This window comes from Myxocyprinus asiaticus, chromosome 42 (genome assembly GCF_019703515.2).
Source record: "Myxocyprinus asiaticus isolate MX2 ecotype Aquarium Trade chromosome 42, UBuf_Myxa_2, whole genome shotgun sequence".
In the NCBI taxonomy this organism is placed as follows: Eukaryota; Metazoa; Chordata; class Actinopteri; order Cypriniformes; family Catostomidae; genus Myxocyprinus; species Myxocyprinus asiaticus.
In genome coordinates this window covers 10,896,140-10,915,839 of record NC_059385.1, presented here as the reverse complement: position 1 = coordinate 10,915,839, position 19,700 = coordinate 10,896,140, and the positions used below count along the sequence as shown (strand labels likewise).

The window sequence follows — 19,700 nt, the reverse complement described above, 5'->3', positions numbered from 1 at the left end:
CAAGCTGAAATGTTCTAAAAACATAAAAGTAATACAATCCATGGTGATGTTGGGTGCTTCAACTGGCTTCAAGAGGCCAAAGTAGAGACGCTGGTCTTCACATCTCACACCTTCCGTGTTTGTTTACACACAGAACGGCATGTGTTTCTCCCAGTCATTGGCAGCAGCAGAATGAGATGTGTTTTTAAAAGTTGCGCTTGTACTGCTTTTAAAACGTGGCGCACATCGCCGGAAATGCATCGAAACAATCAAAGATGTCCATCTAGTGCATGTTTACAAAAGACTAACAAATATAAATAGCACAGATGGGTGCAAAATCAGTCCAGGATGCCTTCAAAACAGTAAGAAACAGCACAGCTGTTCTAATTTGACAGCGTGTCTTTTAAAAGCTGCATGAGATGCATGATAATGGTCAAAGCCATTGGTCTAGTGCATGTTAATGTAGAAAAACATTTAAATCCAGATAGGCACATGAAGGTGTCCTGTGTAAGTCCCCTTTAGATGAATCTCCCATGACAGGCCCTCTATCCTCTTCACCTGTGTGACAGACTGAGCACCAGCGGGCGGGGCCAAGGGTGCAATGATGAAAATAGGCATTGATGTCTTGCTGAAGAGGCAGTCATATGCAGATCCTTGTGACATCACAAGTTCCACAAATTCCAAATGAGCCGTTTCTAGAGCTTGGTGTAAATAATGCTCTTTTTCTATTAAGGAGGACATTTTCAGTTCTGAAATTTACAGTATGTTTTTATAGTACAATGACCGCATATGTCAAAAGAAATTTCTCTCAAAACAAGACTTTAAATCTTAAGGAAGTATGCTTGTGAAGTAAATAAATCATCATTTAGGAATGTTTAGATAATTTTACTGGAAAACAAGACAAAAATACTTGTCTTGAAAATAATTTTTTGCAGTGCACGATTGATTGATGTTGCTAAGCTAACAGTGCAATACTCTAATAGGCATAAAACACATAAACCTTCGTTTTCCAAATGACGTGTGAGTTACAATTATTTACATAGGACATCTGAGATTTCATGTGCTGATTCGGATGGGATAAGTCTCTCTATACTGTAGTTTTAACAAGACTGGAATTGTATAATGTCTGCCTTTTCATAAACATAAACAATAACTAAGGAATTACAATGCTGCTGTGCATGTCTGGCCCTGAAGCATTTCCAGTTCCAGTTGCAGCATTTGTTTTAACCCAGAACTGTCAAAGCAAACTAGATCATACTTTTTGAGCCTACCTAAAACAGAACAAATAAGATACTGTGTATGCAAAAACTGAAAATAAACAATGAGGTGTCATTACCAGATGATTTATAAAAACTTTGAGGCAAAAACTTTTTTCAAAGGACATCAAACGTTTACTTTAAGTGACTTATCCAGACGTGTACCATTATCTTCCTGACATCTATACACAAGAAAGGGGATGAAAGCAAATCATAGCTTAGATGCTTACAATTATTTCCTTAGCAGAAAGGCTGGGAATATTTAATTGCTCCCATTAAAATCAATGAAGCTGTTAACTTTGCGAGTGTGTGACTTGCCCAGCCATTCATCATAATGGGAGCATTCTATAAGGTCACTTTTAGAGCCCATAAATAAATACTTTGACTTAACTAGTCAGCTAGACTCTTCCTATCAGCTGTCTTGCTTCACCACTGCGGTCCATGTGTCCATTTGTAGGGGGCTTTTCGTGAATGAAGTGCCTTATGCTATTTTTCTGAATGGGATTGAAAAAAGGTTGGCAAAAAAATCTATAATCATAAAGGATGTGCACCAGGCAGAGCAACAAGACATTTAGCTTTAGTTACGGTACTCAGCGAAGGTCACAACAAATGAGAAGCATTATTGTGAAAAAATGACACAGTCATTTACAAATTACAGACATTCCTATTCAGCAGGGATTAGATTTCTCAGAGGTCCCAGAGTTTGTCAGAAAAACAGTAGGTAATTTGTTGTGTAATTTTTATCATGGTTGTGAGAGAAAAAACACAGACATGTGTAATTCAGATGGGATTATAATAACATAGTATGTCTGTAAACATGAAAACTAGTCTCGTCTGCATAGGGCTATAGAGCACTCAAATATTTTGTGACATAGTACATTTTTATTACACTGAACTTTTTTTTTAGATACTTTTCTGTTTTGAGTGAAATCCATCCATCTTAGGTTGATTTTTTCATGCTACCTTAGAATGGCTTAAACAATGGCTATGTTTGAAATAGCATACTATCATACTACTCTTACTATTGCTGCAGTAAATGGCATGAATATTGTCCACAAAATGCAGATTTTCTGTGCATAGACTACCTGGATGATCTATATATTCACCAAGATGTGCCACAAACAACAGATCAAACTGCGTGGAATCAGAATCCCTTTCCAGGCAAATCAGTCCACTAGCCACCCATCTCGGGAAAGCTCCCTAGCAGCTATTTTCTATGGATACAAGTGGCATACAAGTACAGCTCATATCTACTTGATCTTGGAAAGAACGAAATGTCCAAAACAGTTAGTTAATGTTACAATCAAATAACATATTTCAAATCAGCACTAAAATATGACAATCAATGTCTGTATCTAAAAAGGTGACTGGCTCTTTTACCCTTTCTACATCTGCCATATTGGGTGTTCCAAATTGTCCCATTCATTTTTAATACAAATAGTCCATCTCATGCTAAAAAGTAGAGTTGGGGTACTCGAGTTTGGACTCTTTTAATGGACTTGGACTTGTCACGGACTCGGACTCAAGCCTTTGGGACTCGGGATTTTTTTCCGAGTCCAGCCGAGTCCATCTGCTCAAGCAGATATCAATTATTATAATTTTTTTTATCTTCTGCAGCAGCCGCTGCGAGACGCAAACGGACGCATCAGGGATTTAGGTACACATGCAGCACGCAGAACTGCCCTGCATTGTGCGATTTCCTGTAAATTAACTAGAATCTCTTTCTAACAAGGGATGAGGGACTGCTGCATTATCTGCCTTCCGGAAACTTGGATGTCTGCGGAGATTCCAGACTCAGCCATTGAACCCACGGGGTTCTCCGTGCACCGAGCAGACAGAGTGAAAGACCTCTCAGGTAAAAGCAGAGGTGGTGGTGTATGTTTTATGATCAACAAATCCTGGTGTGATCAGAGGAACGTACATTCTATCAAGTCTTTCTGCTCTCCTGATCTGGAATTTCTCATGCTTCTATGTCGACCATTCTGGCTACCGAGGGAATTCACAACGGTCATTATCACTGCTGTGTACATCCCGCCACAAGCCGACACAGACCGGGCACTCAAGGAACTGTATGGGAGTATAAGTGAGCAGGAAACCGCGCACCCTGAGGCCGCGTTCATTGTGACCGGGGACTTTAATAAAGCCAGTTTCAAATCAGTCGCACAAAAATACCACCAGCACATTAGTTTCAACAAATGAGGGGACTGGGTTTTGGACCATTGCTACTCTCCCTTCTACAATGGCTACAAAGCCCTCCTCTGCCCACCATTTGGCAAATTGGACCACTCTTCCATTCTGCTTTTGCCCGCTTACAGGCAGAAACTGAAACAGGAAGCACCCACCCTCAGAATGATCCAGTGCTGGTCGGACCAATCAGACTCTACGCTACAGGACTGTTTTGATCACACGGACTGGGAGATGTTCCGGTCCACCTCTGATGACGACATCGAGCTTTACGGCGATAGCGTAATGTGTTTCATCAGAAAGTGCGTGGAGGACGTTGTTCCAACCAGAACAACACGGATCTATCCGAACCAGAAGCCATGGATAAATAGCGATGTTCGTGCGGCACTTAATGTGCGGACCTCCGCTTTTAATTCCGGGAACGCGGAGGAGCATAAACAAGCCAGTTATGCCCTCCGCAAAACTATCAGAATAGCAAAACGCCAGTACAGGAACAAGATTGAGGGACAGTTTAACACCACCAACTCTAGGAGCATGTGGCAGGGAATTAACATCATCACGGACTTTAAAGGGAATAAAAACTCCGCCATGAACACCGCTGCCTCTCTCCCGGATGAGCTAAATACTTTTTATGCTCGTTTTGATGGAAATAACACCGCCCTCGTGGAGAGAGCTCTCGCGGCCGAAGCTACAGAGGTTAGTTCACTCTCCGTCTCTGTAGCGGATGTAACCCGATCCTTCCGACGGGTGAATATCCGCAAAGCCGCAGGCCCAGATGGCATTCCAGGCTGCGTCATCAGAGCGTGCGCGAACCAGCTGTCTGGTGTTTTTACGGACATTTTCAACCTTTCCCTCTCTTTGTCTGTAGTCCCCACATGCTTTAAAACATCCACCATTGTGCCTGTTCCAAAGCAATCAAAAATCACTTGCTTAAATGACTGGCGTCCTGTTGCTCTGACCCCCATCATTCAGCAAATGCTTTGAGAGACTAATCAGAGATTACATCTGCTCTGTGCTGCCTCTCTCTCTAGACCCATTGCAGTTTGCTTACCGCAACAACTGCTCCACTGATGATGCCATTGCATCTACTATACACACTGCTCTCTCCCACCTGGAAAAAAAAGAACACTTATGTGAGAATGCTGTTTGTAGACTACAGCTCAGCATTCAACACCATAGTGCCCTCCAAGCTAGATGAGAAACTCCGGGCTCTGGGCTTAAACAGCTCACTGTGCAGCTGGATCCTGGACTTCCTGTCAAGCAGACGCCAGGTGGTTAGAATAGGCAGCAACATCTCCTCATCACTGACCTTCAACACTGGAGCCCCACAGGGCTGTGTTCTCAGCCCACTCTTGTATTCCTTGTACACACATGACTGTGTGGCAACACATAGCTCCAATGCCATCATTAAGTTTGCTGATGACACGACGGTGGTAGGTCTGATCACTGATAATGATGAAACAGCCTACAGAGAAGAGGTGCACACTCTGACACACTGGTGTCAGGAGCACAACCTCTCCCTCAACGTCAGTAAGACAAAAGAGCTTGTGGTGGACTTCAGGAGAAAAGACAGAGAACACAGTCCCATCACCATCAATGGAGCACCAGTGGAGAGAGTCAGCAGCTTCAAGTTCCTGGGTGTCCACATCACCGAGGAACTCACATGGTCCATCCACACTGAAGTCGTTGTGAAGAAGGCTCATCAGCGCCTCTTCTTTCTGAGACGGCTGAGGAAGTTTGGAATGAACCGCCACATTCTCACACGGTTCTACACCTGCACTGTAGAGAGCATCCTGACTGGCTGCATCTCCGCCTGGTACGGCAATAGCACAGCCCACAACCGCAAAGCACTGCAAAGGGTGGTGCGAACTGCCAGACACATCATCGGAGGTGAGCTTCCCTCCCTCTAGGACATATATACCAGGCGGTGTGTGAAAAAAGCTCAGAGGATCATCAGAGACTCCAGCCACCCGAGCCATGGGCTGTTCTCACTGCTACCATCAGGCAGGCGGTATCGCAGCATCAGGACCCGCACCAGCCGACTCCATGATAGCTTCTTCCCCCAAGCAATCAGACTTTTGAACTCTTGATCTCCCACGATCAAAATACATCAGCACTACACTTTATTACTCTTACTCTTATATCTCACACCGGACTGTCATAAATTATATTATTATTATATTATATTCTCTCTTAACAACTTACTATCAACCGACAGCCTGAATGTCAATACAGTACAATAAAACCTACTGTACATTCTATACATACTATATATACTTTTTTTTTTTGAATAATGTGTATCTATATTGTGTGTATTGTATACTGTACAGTGTATGTTATTATTTGTATATTGTGTTGTGTGTAATTATGTGTATATTAGACTTTAAATTGTGCTGTGTTAATTTTATGTTATTGTAAATTGGTATAAGTCTCATCTCTGTCACGACTGCTATGTTGATCGAAACTGCACCCAAGAATTTCACACACCATTGCACTTGTGTTAATGGCTGTGTGACAATAAAAGTGATTTGATTTTTGATTTTGATTTGATTTGACTCAGACTCGACTAAGGTGGACTCGAACCCAACACTACTAAAATGTCACATGTATACCACAATGCAAAGAACTCAACTTGACTTTCCATTTCCAGAGTGATGGATGAGCTGAAAGCAATGTTTAAAACAAAATTGGATTAAAATCTAAACTTTTGTTTTCTTTTAACTGCCAACACTATAACTGGACACCACTCGCTGAATTAAACATGCCATGTGATGAGGTCTTGTTATAGCAAGGTAGCATACTACTGTTTGAATATAGTGTATACTGTGGGTATTCAGTAAGTAGTAAGCTATATTTCATTCTAAAGTACATAGTCAAGGTATCTTAGAAGGCAGCATATTTAAAATGTCTACCCTTTCGAACAGCCTTCGCATCAGAAATGCACCATTGATGAAGCTCACTAGGTTTGGAATAGAGCAGTACTGACTGGCATCTGTCTTGTTCTATAAAATAGACTCTTTTACACTGATCTCTCAAGTGCGTAGTTGTTTCATTGAAATGTGTTTTAATTATACATTGTCTCTTCATTCCCACCCGTTTAATGATCATTGATTCTTTGACAGAGTAGGAGAAGTCATGCTCTGCTTCTCTTATTGATGTCTTAGATTGCCCTCTACATTTGAGAGAAAGCGAGGTGTCCAGCAGTAAAAGAGTTTTGCTCAGAGTTGCATGGCTTGGCTTCTGCAGAAACTGTGATACAACCGTCAGCACCTTCTTTCCCACATGTGTATATACTATAAATGCTAAAGGTCCTCCAACAGTTGTTCAGAGAGATTAATAGAGGCTCGCAGCCATGCACATTAATGAATCTATGACAGAGTGTTCTGTTCGGAGGAGATTGCCAAGAGAAAGTCAAGTTAGATTAATTGTACAGTACATGACTACTTTGTCTAAGATTAAGAACATTAGTTCTATCAGGAAGACTCGCAGACTTGAGTGAAATTTAAGATGATATTTATTTGATGAATATAAAATGAAATGTAATGTCTCTCTTTGGTGTAAGCCCCGTCTGGCGGTCCGAAGAAGTTGTACTCGGAACCGTCATATCCTGCTGGAGATAGGAGGCAGGGGCGAGGAGCCTACCCCCGTGGAGGACGGGACTCAACTGGTGGTGGTGGGGTGGTGGAGGTTGCTGTGTTAGCACACTGAAACAGCAATGTGATAGATTGTGAGCAGACTTATAAAGCACTGGCTTACATGTGATTGGCTAGGAGTTACCTAGCTAATGGTGTGATGATGTACAGCTGCTAGTCTTCCCGCTAGAACTACGCTGTGCTTACATGTACTCTGATTTTCACCCAAATACTGTAACCTCCAAGCTTTGATGGTAGCAGTCTCTGGGGCTGTTCCAAAGACAAATGAGCTTCCTCGCTGCCTCCTGCCTATATAGGCAGCTGCCTTCTATGGCAGCATCCTAACTGAATTGAATAAGTGACCAATTTTGGAACGCACTACATTGGCAGCAACTCCACGAGGCATTATAATAGCGCTCTTCACGTGCTGCCATGGTAGACTTGACTCACAATTGATTTAAAAACAGATGACGCGAGAGGAATGATGCAATACTCTAATAAGCATAAATATACATGGCACACACATTTTGGGTAAAACAATTATTTGCTATTATTTTAAACTATTTTATTGATATTTTTCAGTACTGAATGGATTATATAAGTACATTTACAGTCAACAGTTCTCTTGCATTGTCCGGCATCTTGGATTTATTTTTCAACTGACCTCATCACGGAGCATTTTGTCTTTCAGGGGAATGATACATAACATGGTCCCTTAGACTTTTGACAAAATGGGGTATCTTTGGAGACAGCATAATTAAGTTATCAATTATTTGGATCAGCCTTTGCATCAAGGGTGTGCCTATGATGCCTTAAAATGCTGTTTCTAGAGGCAGCTCACCATGTTTTGGAACAGACCCACTGAATTATTTCAGTTTGTATGTGTTTGTGTGTTCTTCATAGGGAAACACTGTACAAAAGGAGGATGTTTTTGTTGCTGTTAAAACATGTCAGAAATTCCACACTGATAGAGGTGGCATTAGTGTGTGACCTGCTCCATGGGAATTTCCCAGGAAATAAGATCACAGGGCTATTTTAGAGCTGTTACATAGTGTTTCATCAGTGGTTCAACCTTCTATACAAAATGCATTGGTTAAACCGGCTTTATCAGTGAAGTAATTCCTATCACAGTTAAATGGGCAGAGACAATTATGAATGAAGCATTTGTTGGTTGTTTTCCCCAAAAACACTGTGGAGCTTTCAAAGCTTTGTTTTGGATTTTTTAGCAGTATGCCATTCCAACGACTGGCTAATGATGTAAGTTTGGGTCAGGACTACCTGTTTGTTCGAAAAATGGAAGATGGGGTAGGTTGGGAAATCCATTTGGTGCTAATGGTGCAGAAATTATACACTTCACCTTTAAGTTGATGCCTCATCATTGACATCTATATGTTATTATGGGGATTTAATAACATATAGATGTCAATGTTAATATACTGTATATGATATGAGCAACAGGGTGTTTTGGAAGAGTTAATCATTTTGTTAATCATAATCATCTTGATTAAATATAAAGCCCATATAATTTAAATTAGCACAAAAAGAGACCATCAAACAATTGCATCAGGAGCATTACAGAAAGACAATGATAGAAGAGAAAACTGAAACTGCCAGTCACGTTGAGACATGGCCCAAATGCTGCTTATGTCAGTCAGTGATAATGAATTGATTATATTAAGTAGACACACCAAGTTCCATCATGGCTTAGCTGAAACTTTGTACTCTCGAAGTTCTCACAGTCAGTCAATAAACTCCCTCTCCAACTGTCCACTGCCTTCTCTAGTCTCAAAGTGCTGTATAATACGACAGGTATAAATGCTGTTTTATATTCCTGGAGCCATTTTGCAGCTGGCCAGCCATAATTGCACCAATTTGCATGATTATGTTTAGAGTTGGATTTTAAAAACAGCCTCACTGCAGTATACATTTTTTTTATGTCATTAAAAAGATCATATAAATATCAATTAAGATATAAATCATTCCCTCAAAGTTCCACTGCACATGCACTGCAGTATTTATTTTTAGTTAAAAGTATAGTTCTCCCAAAAATTTGCATACCCTCATGTTGTTTCAAACCTGTCTGAATTTGTCATTTCACATCTGTGGAACACTCAAGAAGTCATGCGTTTTTTTAACAATATGAGGTTGAGAAAATGATAACATAATTTTCATTTCTGAGTGAACTAACCCTTTAAGATATTAAGTTTATTTGATGCATCAAGTCACTGAAGTCGTTGCAAGCCACTCACATCCTGAGCGACCTCAACGGCGCAGCGGACGCGCTGTCGCGGCAGGTCACGCGGCAGGGAGAGTGGTGATTCGGCCAAGCGCAGGTAGACCTGTTTGCTTCCCAGGAATCCTCCCACTGCCCGCTCTGGTACGCCCTGACCAAGGCTCCCTTCGGCACAGATGCGCTGGCACACAGCTGGCCCCGGGGGCTGCACAAGTATGCGTTTCCCCCAGTGAGCCTGCTTGCACAGACCTTGTGCAAGGTCAGGGAGGACGAGGAGCAGGTCATCCTGGTGGCACCTTACTGGCCCACCCAGACTTTGTTCTCGGAGCTCACACTCCTCGCAACAGCCCCTCCCTGGTGAGTTCCCCTGAGGGAGGACCTCCTCTCTCAGGGACGGGGCACCATCTGGCACCCGCGACCAGACCTCTGGAAGACCTGTGGAAGACCTAAGTGACCAACCACCAGCAGTGGTAGACATGATCACTCAGGCCAGGGCTCCCTCTACAAGGTGCCTGTATGCCTTGAAGTGGTGTTTGTTCACTAAGTGGTGTTCTTCCTAACGTGAAGACCCCCAGAGGTGCGCAGTCGGGTCTGTGCTTTCCTTCCTGCAGGAGAGGCTGTATGTGGCCACTATAGCGGCACACCACGACGCAGTAAATGGTAAGTCCCTCAGGAAGCACAACCTGATCAGCAGGTTCCTTAGAGGCGCGAGGAGGCTGAATCCTCCCAGGCCGCACCTCATTCCCTCATGGGATCTCCCTGTGGTCCAGCGGAGCCTGCAGAGAGCCCCGTTTGAGCCCCTAGAGTCAGTTGAGCTAAAGGCGCTCTCATTGAAGACTGCCCTCCTGACTGCGCTCACTCTATCAAGAGGGTTGGGGACCTGTAGTCATTCTTTGTCAGTGACACCTGCCTGGAATTTGGTCCTGTGTATTCTCACGTGATCCTGAGACCCCGACTGGGCTATGTGCCCAAGGTTCCAACGACCCCGTTTAGGGATCAGATGGTGAACCTGTAAGCACTGCCCCAGGAGGAGGCAGACCCAGCCTTGTCATTGCTGTGTCTGGTGCGTGCTTTTCGCATCTACTTGGATCGCACGCAGAGCTTTAGGTGCTCTTAGCAGCTCTTTGTCTGCTTCTGAGGCCAGCGGAAAGGGAGGGTTGTCTCCAAACAGAGGATCGCCCACTGGGTCGTTGACGCCATCGCTTTGGCATACCAGGCCCAGGGCGTGCCGCCCCCTTGGGGCTTCGAACACACTCCACCAGGAGTGTGGCGGCCTCCTGGATCCTGACCAATGGTGCCTCTTTAGCAGACATCTGTAGGGCTGGGCAACACCCAATGCATTCGCAAGATTCTACAGTCTCTGGGTTGAGCCGGTTTAGTCCCGTGTGTTGTCAGGTATGAACAAGTAGGTATGCGGGGCAACTGGTCGGGTGTACCGCTTGCGTACAGCGCTTTTCCCCTCCTGGAAGGGAGGATGTGCACTTTTCTCCCCCCAGCCGAGTTCATGAGACTGTGGACCCTGGATGTCCTTCCTCCTTAGCCCTTTGGCAGGCGAATCCAGCGGAGAAATTCGATGCCGGCCCAGTACGTGTGCTAGTAGACCCTGTACTGGGGTTGGTGCTCCACATGCGCTGGCTTCCTGGGAGTAACCCCATGTGATATATCTTCCATGGTACGGTTTCACTGTTGGTAAACCCGCGTCTTCCTTGGGCAGAGTTCCCTCTGCCACCGGTCGCCACGTTTGTAGAGCTCCATCCCCTCCGGGTAGGACCTACCACGGGGACATCCTCCACATGCGATACTGCCGGTCAGTAAGTCCATGTGACTTCGGGCAGGGTGTGGTCTCCGCTGTGTCTTTCCCCTTGGGAAAGGACACCCCCCGATGCAGATGCTTATGGCCCCAGCTGAACGATTTCCACTTTTTGGGGAGAAAAAATAAGAGGCCACAGCTGGTGCGGCCTGTCCACATTATGGGCAGTCGGCTTGTCCCTGAGGTGCGGGAGACTGTACGATGCTCGTGGAGCATTGGGGGAGGTTACGTGAGGGCCGGGTGCGCTTGCTATGAGGCACGCAGTGGCTTGCCCGCACCTGCACCGCCAATCCACGTAACACAGTTCAGCTAGTTGTGGTGTTTCGTATAGGGACCCCTAGTGTCACTATATCGACACAATGTCGAGTGAGTGACAGAGAGGGAACATGTTGGTTACTGTCGTAACCTCCGTTCCCTGTTGGAGGGAACAAGATATTGTGTCCCTCTTGCCACAACACTGAACTACCCGCTGAAATGGCCGGGACCCTGTCTCGGCTCCTCAGCACAAAACCTGAATGAGTGGTTGCGAGCCAGCTCCTTTTATACCCGTATGTCAATTCTCATTGGCCTTTTCTCAAGGATCAGAGGTGTTTGGGGCTCCCAAGAGCGACCCCTTATCTCTAACACCTATCTCTCATTATAGTGATGGCAGAGGGAGACTTATCAAGGCACGCCAGACATCAGAGGGAGAGAGTGACCGACTACCCTACAGCCAAACACAGAGTGTTTGGCTGTTATTTTGAAATCATTTAGTTTGTTTTGACGGTTCTGACTCCTCCATTGCTCGATCAAAGAGATCTGATACATTAATATATAAAGTCACTTAACCTCAGTTTTTGCAGCAACCCCCTTTAAAAAAATTATTTTTTATTTGACAGATTGCTCCTCTCCCAGCCTCTCAAATGTTTGTATTCTCCAGGTCACAAAGACCTTTTTAGGATTGAATTAACATTAGCCAAGATTTATATGTTCTGTAATAGTATTGTTCATTATTAGTTTGTGTTAACTAATGCAGTTAACTAATGTTAACACATTTTTTCTATATTGAATATACATTTTTCTAGTTATACTCTGCTCTTAAATATTTCATGAGCTAAATATTGCTTTTATGTAGCGTAAATATTATTCACAGCCATATCATATGACTATCTAATTTAGGAGTGAATCATTCTTTTGAGTTGGTTGCTTTATATGAAACAGTGGAACCATTTCACAGCCTGAATGATTAATTAAATCAGATGTGTAATTTTTTTCGATGTTAAAATACTTTCACCTATCCTTTCATAAAATGAAGAGATAACTCTATGTAAGACATTAGGAGGCTGATTTTCCCGAAAAGTGTAAACACAGTGACTCTTTAGCTGTTTTTTTAAAAACAATGTTTTAACTGCCAGTCCAGCCCGATACAGCAACGCTGACTCAACCAATCTGTCTGAATTCGAATCATTTTTAAACATCCTATCTAGTAATTAAAGCAAATGGAAAAGTTATGGATATTCACTGCATACTCATACATACTCAAAGCACAGAAAATGACAAGGTGCTTTCATGTCTTGAATCATTTCTTTCACTTTTTTAATCACTTATCATTTCTTCTTGTCTTTACTGATTTGCTGTGGTATGCAAAATATGCTGTGGTTTACATTATGGAAAACAGTCCAATGTCAAACTTTGTAAAGTCAGAGGAATGGAAGCCTATGAGATCATTCTCGTAGAGAACTTATGGTAAGCATTACGCCATCCATTCATTACATTTTGGCATCTCATTACATTTACATTACATTTATGCATTTGGCAGACACTTTTATCCAAAGCGACTTACAGTGTACTTATTACAGGGACAATCCCCCTGGAGCAACCTGGAGTTAAGTGCCTTGCTCCAGGTCAGCCTTCTGACTACCAGTTCTGATTACCAGTTATGTGCTTTAGTCCACTATGCCACCACCACACCTTATCCAATCACGATCTAGCCTATGCCATGTAAGGTACCACAGCTGTCTCTCATTGTTTGTTATGCTGTGTTGCTGTCATCCACCGCCACCCCAACACCACCAGTTTAGTTCCCGTCTGCTGTAAGGGGTCAGCTCCTCTCCCCTGCCGTCATTGCCTGTGAGAATCCTGATGCTGAACAGTAGGACAGGGCTTACGCCAGGGGAACCTTATCTATCATTTACTCATGTTATTCCAGACTTCGAGTTCTCTGAAAGAATGTTTTTATTCATAGCCTGACAGGCAGTAAGCTTAATGGACTAGGCATTTATTGCATCTTATCGAATGTCATCAGTTAACTCATCACAGTAAATATTGCTTTATGCTTTCCATTTTCCTCTGCTGTTTACACAGACTTGTTAATGGACTTTTGATTGACAAGCTCGCTTTATAAACAGAAATAATAAACAGCATATTTTCATGCCTTTAGTGTGTTGAGTTAGGTTGACTCATCACTGTAAACACATACATATTCATTTTTAAAGGCTATTCTTGGAATACAGTGGCTTTAGTTAAATGGATATTTCCAAGTTAAATACAAAGTTGAGGCATCCCTGTGAATGGGTTGAATACCACATGTAGTAATTTGAATAAACCTGAATAAGCTTACGATGGGAGTCTATGGGGCATACAACAGGTTCCCATATCCTTTCTTTTTTTACAAACTGAGGTTTATATGAGGTATATTCCAAGACCTATGAAGACATACATGTATAACTTTCAAATATCACAGATTTCAATATGGCTTAAGAGGTCCTTATTTATAGAACTGTTGTATAAACCTAATATCAAGCTCGCAAACATGCTATTGTACTGCATATCAAATCTTGATTATGCAATATTGCTAACCAACTCCATGAATTGATTTGACAAGCTCAGTTTTACTTCCTGTGTTGATGCATTTCCTGTTGAAACAGGAAGTTGGGGCGGGACACAAAGGGCAGGTGGTTTGAGGGGGAGGGACATTCTCGTTCTAGAGAGCATTTGATTGGACAAAACGAGTAAGTGCAGGGTGAGTCATAAATATTTTTTGTCCATGTTCCCATAAGAGAGAGACTGTACATTTGTGTGGTGTACCCTGGGTTGTGAATGTGTAATTTTCTAAGAGTAAATTCAGTACATTTTTAGGAGTGGGGGAGCGTGGAGCACAAACTAACGCAGGGCTAGTTGTAACACACGTGGTTTAAACGTTTCCACACATGCTGGTAAGACAAAACTTCCTTTGTTTACTTGTTGCCATATCAACACTGTGTAGATAAAAAATTGCAGAAAAATTCAAAGAATTTTGGAAGATATCACCAAAAGTTTATTTTAAAGTAGCAAAAGTAAAATTTCACATGAAAGTAAATTTTCATCTCTGTTTTTAATGTTTATTTAAAATGAGGCAAACTTGGTATCATTTTAATCTCCAATCTTTTAGCTAGCATCTTATATAGTCTTTTAATTCTCAGATAGCCAGCAGAAGTGACCGGCCAGGTTTAAATCCCAGTTGTGCCTATGGGGCACGTTGTAACACTGCATTACAATGTGCCCCAATTACAAAACACTATATGCAATGCTATGCAGTCAGATATACCATTTACATAATTCCCCTTAATGCATGTGTGTGTGTTTTGGCATCAATCCATACATTATTTCGGTCAATGCTGTGGCTTTGTTGTGTATTTATTGTCAGGTGTCAAAATTATTGCTATATTATATATAACAAAGTCAATAAATGGCTTTTATTGACATGAACATTTTGTTTATCTTCTAGGCTTTGTAATTACATCAGATACAGTTGTTAGAGGGGGAGTTATATGCTGTTATATGGTCTTGTTACAATGTGTCCTGCCTATGGGTCACATTGTAACATTTCACTTTCTTTTTTTCGAGGTAGATTGCGAAAAAAGTATACACTGTATTCATGAAACAAGACCACATATGTGTAATAGGTACGTGTGAAATTAATGTGAAAAAAGAAAAATACATAGAACCCCAAGTACTTTACGCAAACTTAAGAAAAAAGTGTTAGTTTGTGCCCCGTTCTCCCCTACACTAACATATAGATGGCTTCAAAGTAAACAGACATGAACGAAAAGCCACAAAACCTCCATTTTGATTTTTTGAGCACTGAGATTTTCTTGATTCCTGGAGCCTCTGATGTTCCAAGGACTTTCAGGATAAAATTGCTGTGGAATGTTATGGAACATATGGGGAGAGGCAATATGAAAATCAATACATGAGCAGTCATTAACAGCTGGTAGGTCATTCATGGGATTCGGTAATATTTCAACTTTATTTCAATTTTTCTGGACTACATTTGATTAATTGTCTGAATACTCCAAAACATAAGGCACATATTAAACCTCCAATAAATCATATTTTCCCACATCAGGCATCAAATCCCTTTTATTATTTAAAAAAAGAAAAGTCTGATTTGGACACCTTTTTTCTCAACCCCATCACAGACATAATGGAAGTGGTTTGAAAATGATTATACACAATACTTGTTATAAAATAAGCATCTACCTGCTGCTAATGTGTCCCTCATACAAATTTAATGTTTACAATTATACAGTTTATGACAGTTTTCTTATTTTTATGTGATAAAGCTTCAAGTCAAATTGTGTGTCTGTGGCCTCATTGTTTTTTTGTTAAAAATATATTAAATTCAGATATTTAACTAAAACCCCACCTTTTTTGAGCTAGCCCTTAACGTGTCAGGCTGTGCTTAGGAAACAATATATTGATTTTTAATTGTGTTCTCATTTTAATTATTAAATATTATCACTTTTAGCTCAACCCTGTCACAACTCTCCAACCACTAGTCGATTTGCACCCACATATTTTTGACATCATGTTTCATTCAAGTAAATATATAGAATTTGTAATATATAATACATGGACTATTCCATATTTTTGTTAAAATATTCATAATTGTACTGAATAACTCAACCCTGTCACAGGTTTACAGTAAAGAAATGTGATAGTGTTGAGTGTGATGGAGTTATGGATTTTTTATATCTTAATTTCATGTGATGGGGTTGAGTTGTTGAGCTTGACCATACCCATCTTACTATAATACACTTCAAAATATGAATACAGGTTATTATATTTCTTACCTGTTTCTGTACCATGCTGTTGTCACTTCTGATTAATAATGTCACATATGGGCAGAACTAACATTTTTATGGGCTGAAAATGATTTGCGTGACGGGGTTGAGTTCAGACTGAGGTACAAACCTTTATAGCCTGTTTTTATAAACAAAAACTCATGATTTTTTTTTTTTTTTTTTTGTAAAATATCTTTCTCAGCAAAGGAACACAAATAAATCTTTACATTAATGACAAAAATTATAGACAGTGTGCACTTTTTTTCCTAGGTGCAAATTCAGTGAAGTTGCTTTTGCTTGATTTAAGATAGAAAGAAGACATTCGCTAACACTACAAATTGGGTGTATTAATAAGCATTAATTCATGCTTAACTAATGCACAGATAATATTGAGTTAATGTAAGACTCATGATTAACTAAGCCATTCATTAATGATTGCCACATCAGCAACTAATAAAGATTCTGTCTGATATGGGGGACGAAACCTGCAAAAATAATAAATAAATAAATAAATGTAATAATAAGAAAATAAATAAAGGAATAAATGTCTTGATAAAACAAATATAATTAGTTTTTATATAAATTTATTCCTGAATTTATTTTTGTATTACTTTTTTTCCTTTATTTATTATTTTTTGTTTTTATTTAAATTTTTATTCTTTTAAACTTTTTTATTCTTTCATTTATTTATTTTGTATTTTTATATTTATTTATGCATTCATTTATTTTTATATTTATTTATAAAACATGTATTTATTTCCATATTTATATATTCCCACATTTATTTATTTTTGTATTTATTCTTACATTTCTGTCTCTTGTATGCGGGCTGGTCCTGCTTACCATTGGTTTATCGTAGATTGAAACGTGTGCTCGATTACTCTTGACTTGTTTTGATGTGACGTCAGGTCACACCCATATCACGTGAAAACTATGGCTGACGCTTCACATATATCTAGAGAGTTGCGTAACTTAGCGAATGAAGTCGATAACCACGCATCAAATGACTATGTTTTATTTAGAGTAGAGGTGCTTATTGATGTTTTAGGAGAGCTGTATGCCGGTATGAATGCCGAAGCACATCCTGGATTGTTAGACTCTCTGCAAAATATTTCCCTGCATATTCAAAATCTGTGTGAGTCAGAGGGTGCTAAGGTGGGAAGTCCATCTTATTTGCTTCCGATAAGTACTATTGAAACTTATCTCTCAATGGGTCAAACTGCTGGAAACATTGCAAAGTTGTTTGGTGTATGTGAAAGAACTATTCGTAACAGGAATTACACAGCATGGTTTAAGGTAAGCTGCTCCTATTAGCTTTATGTAGCCTTTTTAACTTTCAAATGTACTAGTGTTGATCTCTTGTGTTGTGTGGTTGATAACGAGTTTGTGATTTATTCTCTTAGAGTAAGCGACCTGTTCTAAACTTTGGAAGACGCTGAACTGGATGCTGTGGTAGAAGATATACTAAAACATCATCCCAATTCTGGGTATAAAATGATGGTTGGACAACTCACTGCACAGGGCATTCATGTACAGAGTAAGGCACATTTTATACCTTGACATATTTGCATCCTTGAATACAAGGTAAATACAAAGGATATAGTATAGAAATGAACTCAAAGATAGGAATATTTAATCTGCATATATTGGTGAATTTTATTTTTGTAGGGCGACGTGTTCAAGAATCCATGCGACGCGTGGATCCTCAGAGTGTCTTAATGCGCAGTCTTCAGCTGAACCCTCGGAGGTGTAGAAAATACACTGTCCCTGCACCCAACAGTTTATGGCACATCGATGGTAACCATAAGCTAATAAGGTATGCTGACAGTAATAGAAATTATTGAAGCTTTAATCACGGTCAGCTGAATGTGTTTTCCTATGTCAGACTGAAGAGGAAAGGTCTGTCAGTTGACCAAAAGAAAATGAAAGCAAAAAGATGTGTAATTGGTGGTAGTAATTGCAGCTCAAGATGTTTTGTCACTCTGGCTTCCTCAGTTGAAAGTGGAGCTTCCTCAGCATTACATTTCATCACACACATGTAGACTACAAGTGTGAATTTGTTGGGGTTAGTTTGAAAGGACTGTGTTGTAAGAAGCTGACAATCACACCTATCCTCTCTGGGCAAAATCCTCACTTCACTGTCTTAGAACGTGTGAAGTTGAATGTTGTCTTTGAAGGATCTTCCTTGTGAACCTAAATCTGCAATGACTCTTACCATTATGAGTTGTTATATGACTATTACTTGATGATTATTATTAAGTCATTGGGTAATGTCATGTGATGTCATTGTGTGTGTTAAGATGTAATGCTGGGGAAGCTCCACCATCAGTTCATCCATTTGACTAGAACGTTTTTGTAGATTTATTCTACCATGACCTGGATAACTGAGAATTTTCACAAACATAATTGGTGGGATATGAGCAGATTTTCCAAACTTTGTTGTTGTTCATTGCATCAATAATTATGTAAATGTTATGGTATTAAGTATGTGATATACTTTCATGGCTCTTTTAATTTACTTTAGAAAGTAGGATGTGTTTTATCTCATCACTCAAAAGGCTAGTTGTTAATATTGTTGCTGGTTTTAGTCTGAAATTCATTTTCCTATATCTGTTCCAGGTGGCGTATTGTGGTTCACGGTGGCATTGATGGCTTTAGTCTTCTAATCGTGTACTTAAAAGCTGCCACCAATAATAAAGCTGCTACAGTCCTGACAAGCTTTTTAGAAGGTGTCAGACTGTATGATGTGCCATCATGTGTAAGATCAGATAAAGGTGGGGAGAATATAGATGTTGCTCGCTTCATGGTGTCCACCAGAGGAGAGAATAGAAACTCACACATCACAGGGAGGAGTGTCCATAATCAAAGGTATACAGTGCCTTGCAAAAAAATCAGGATTTTTATTGCAAACTCATCTGATCTACGAGTACTTTTTTTAAAGCCAAAATTAAAGGGGGGCCTGGGTAGCTCAGTCTGCAAAGACGGTTGGCTACCATTGAATCCTGATGTAATGAGTGACTGCAGTCAGGCTTCCTAAGCAACCAAACTGGCTCAGTTGCTAGGGAGGGAAGAGTAACAGGGGTTACCATCCTCGTGGTCACGATGACGGTTCTCATCCACAGCAGGGCGCGTGGTGAGCTGTATGCAGAATCGTGGGGAATGGCATGAGCCTCCACACGCGCCAAGTCTCCACGGTGATGCGCCCAGTGAAACACATGAAAAAATGCACGGATTGACAGACTCGGAACCGGAGGTAACCGAGGGCTGTCCCCCGCCACCTGGACTCTGGGGGTAGAGCAACCACACCACCACGAGGACATGGAGAGCATTGGGAATTGGGCATTCCAAATTGGATGAAAAAGGGAAAAAGCAATAAAAATTGCCAAAATTAAAGATATTTGAGTAGACATTTAAAAGAAAAGAAAAAACTGAAATATGCCTTTTGCATAAATATTCATACCCCTCATAGGAATATTTAGTCAGGCCACCTTTTGCTGTAATAACAGCTTTAAATGTTTTGGG

The 19,700-nt window shown here is 40.9% G+C and overlaps 1 pseudogene; it reads left to right on the top strand.

Moving 5' to 3' along the window:
* LOC127432278 (beta-1,3-glucosyltransferase-like) overlaps nt 1-19,700 on the top strand; it is a 62,730-nt pseudogene that overhangs the window by 8,194 nt on the left and 34,836 nt on the right.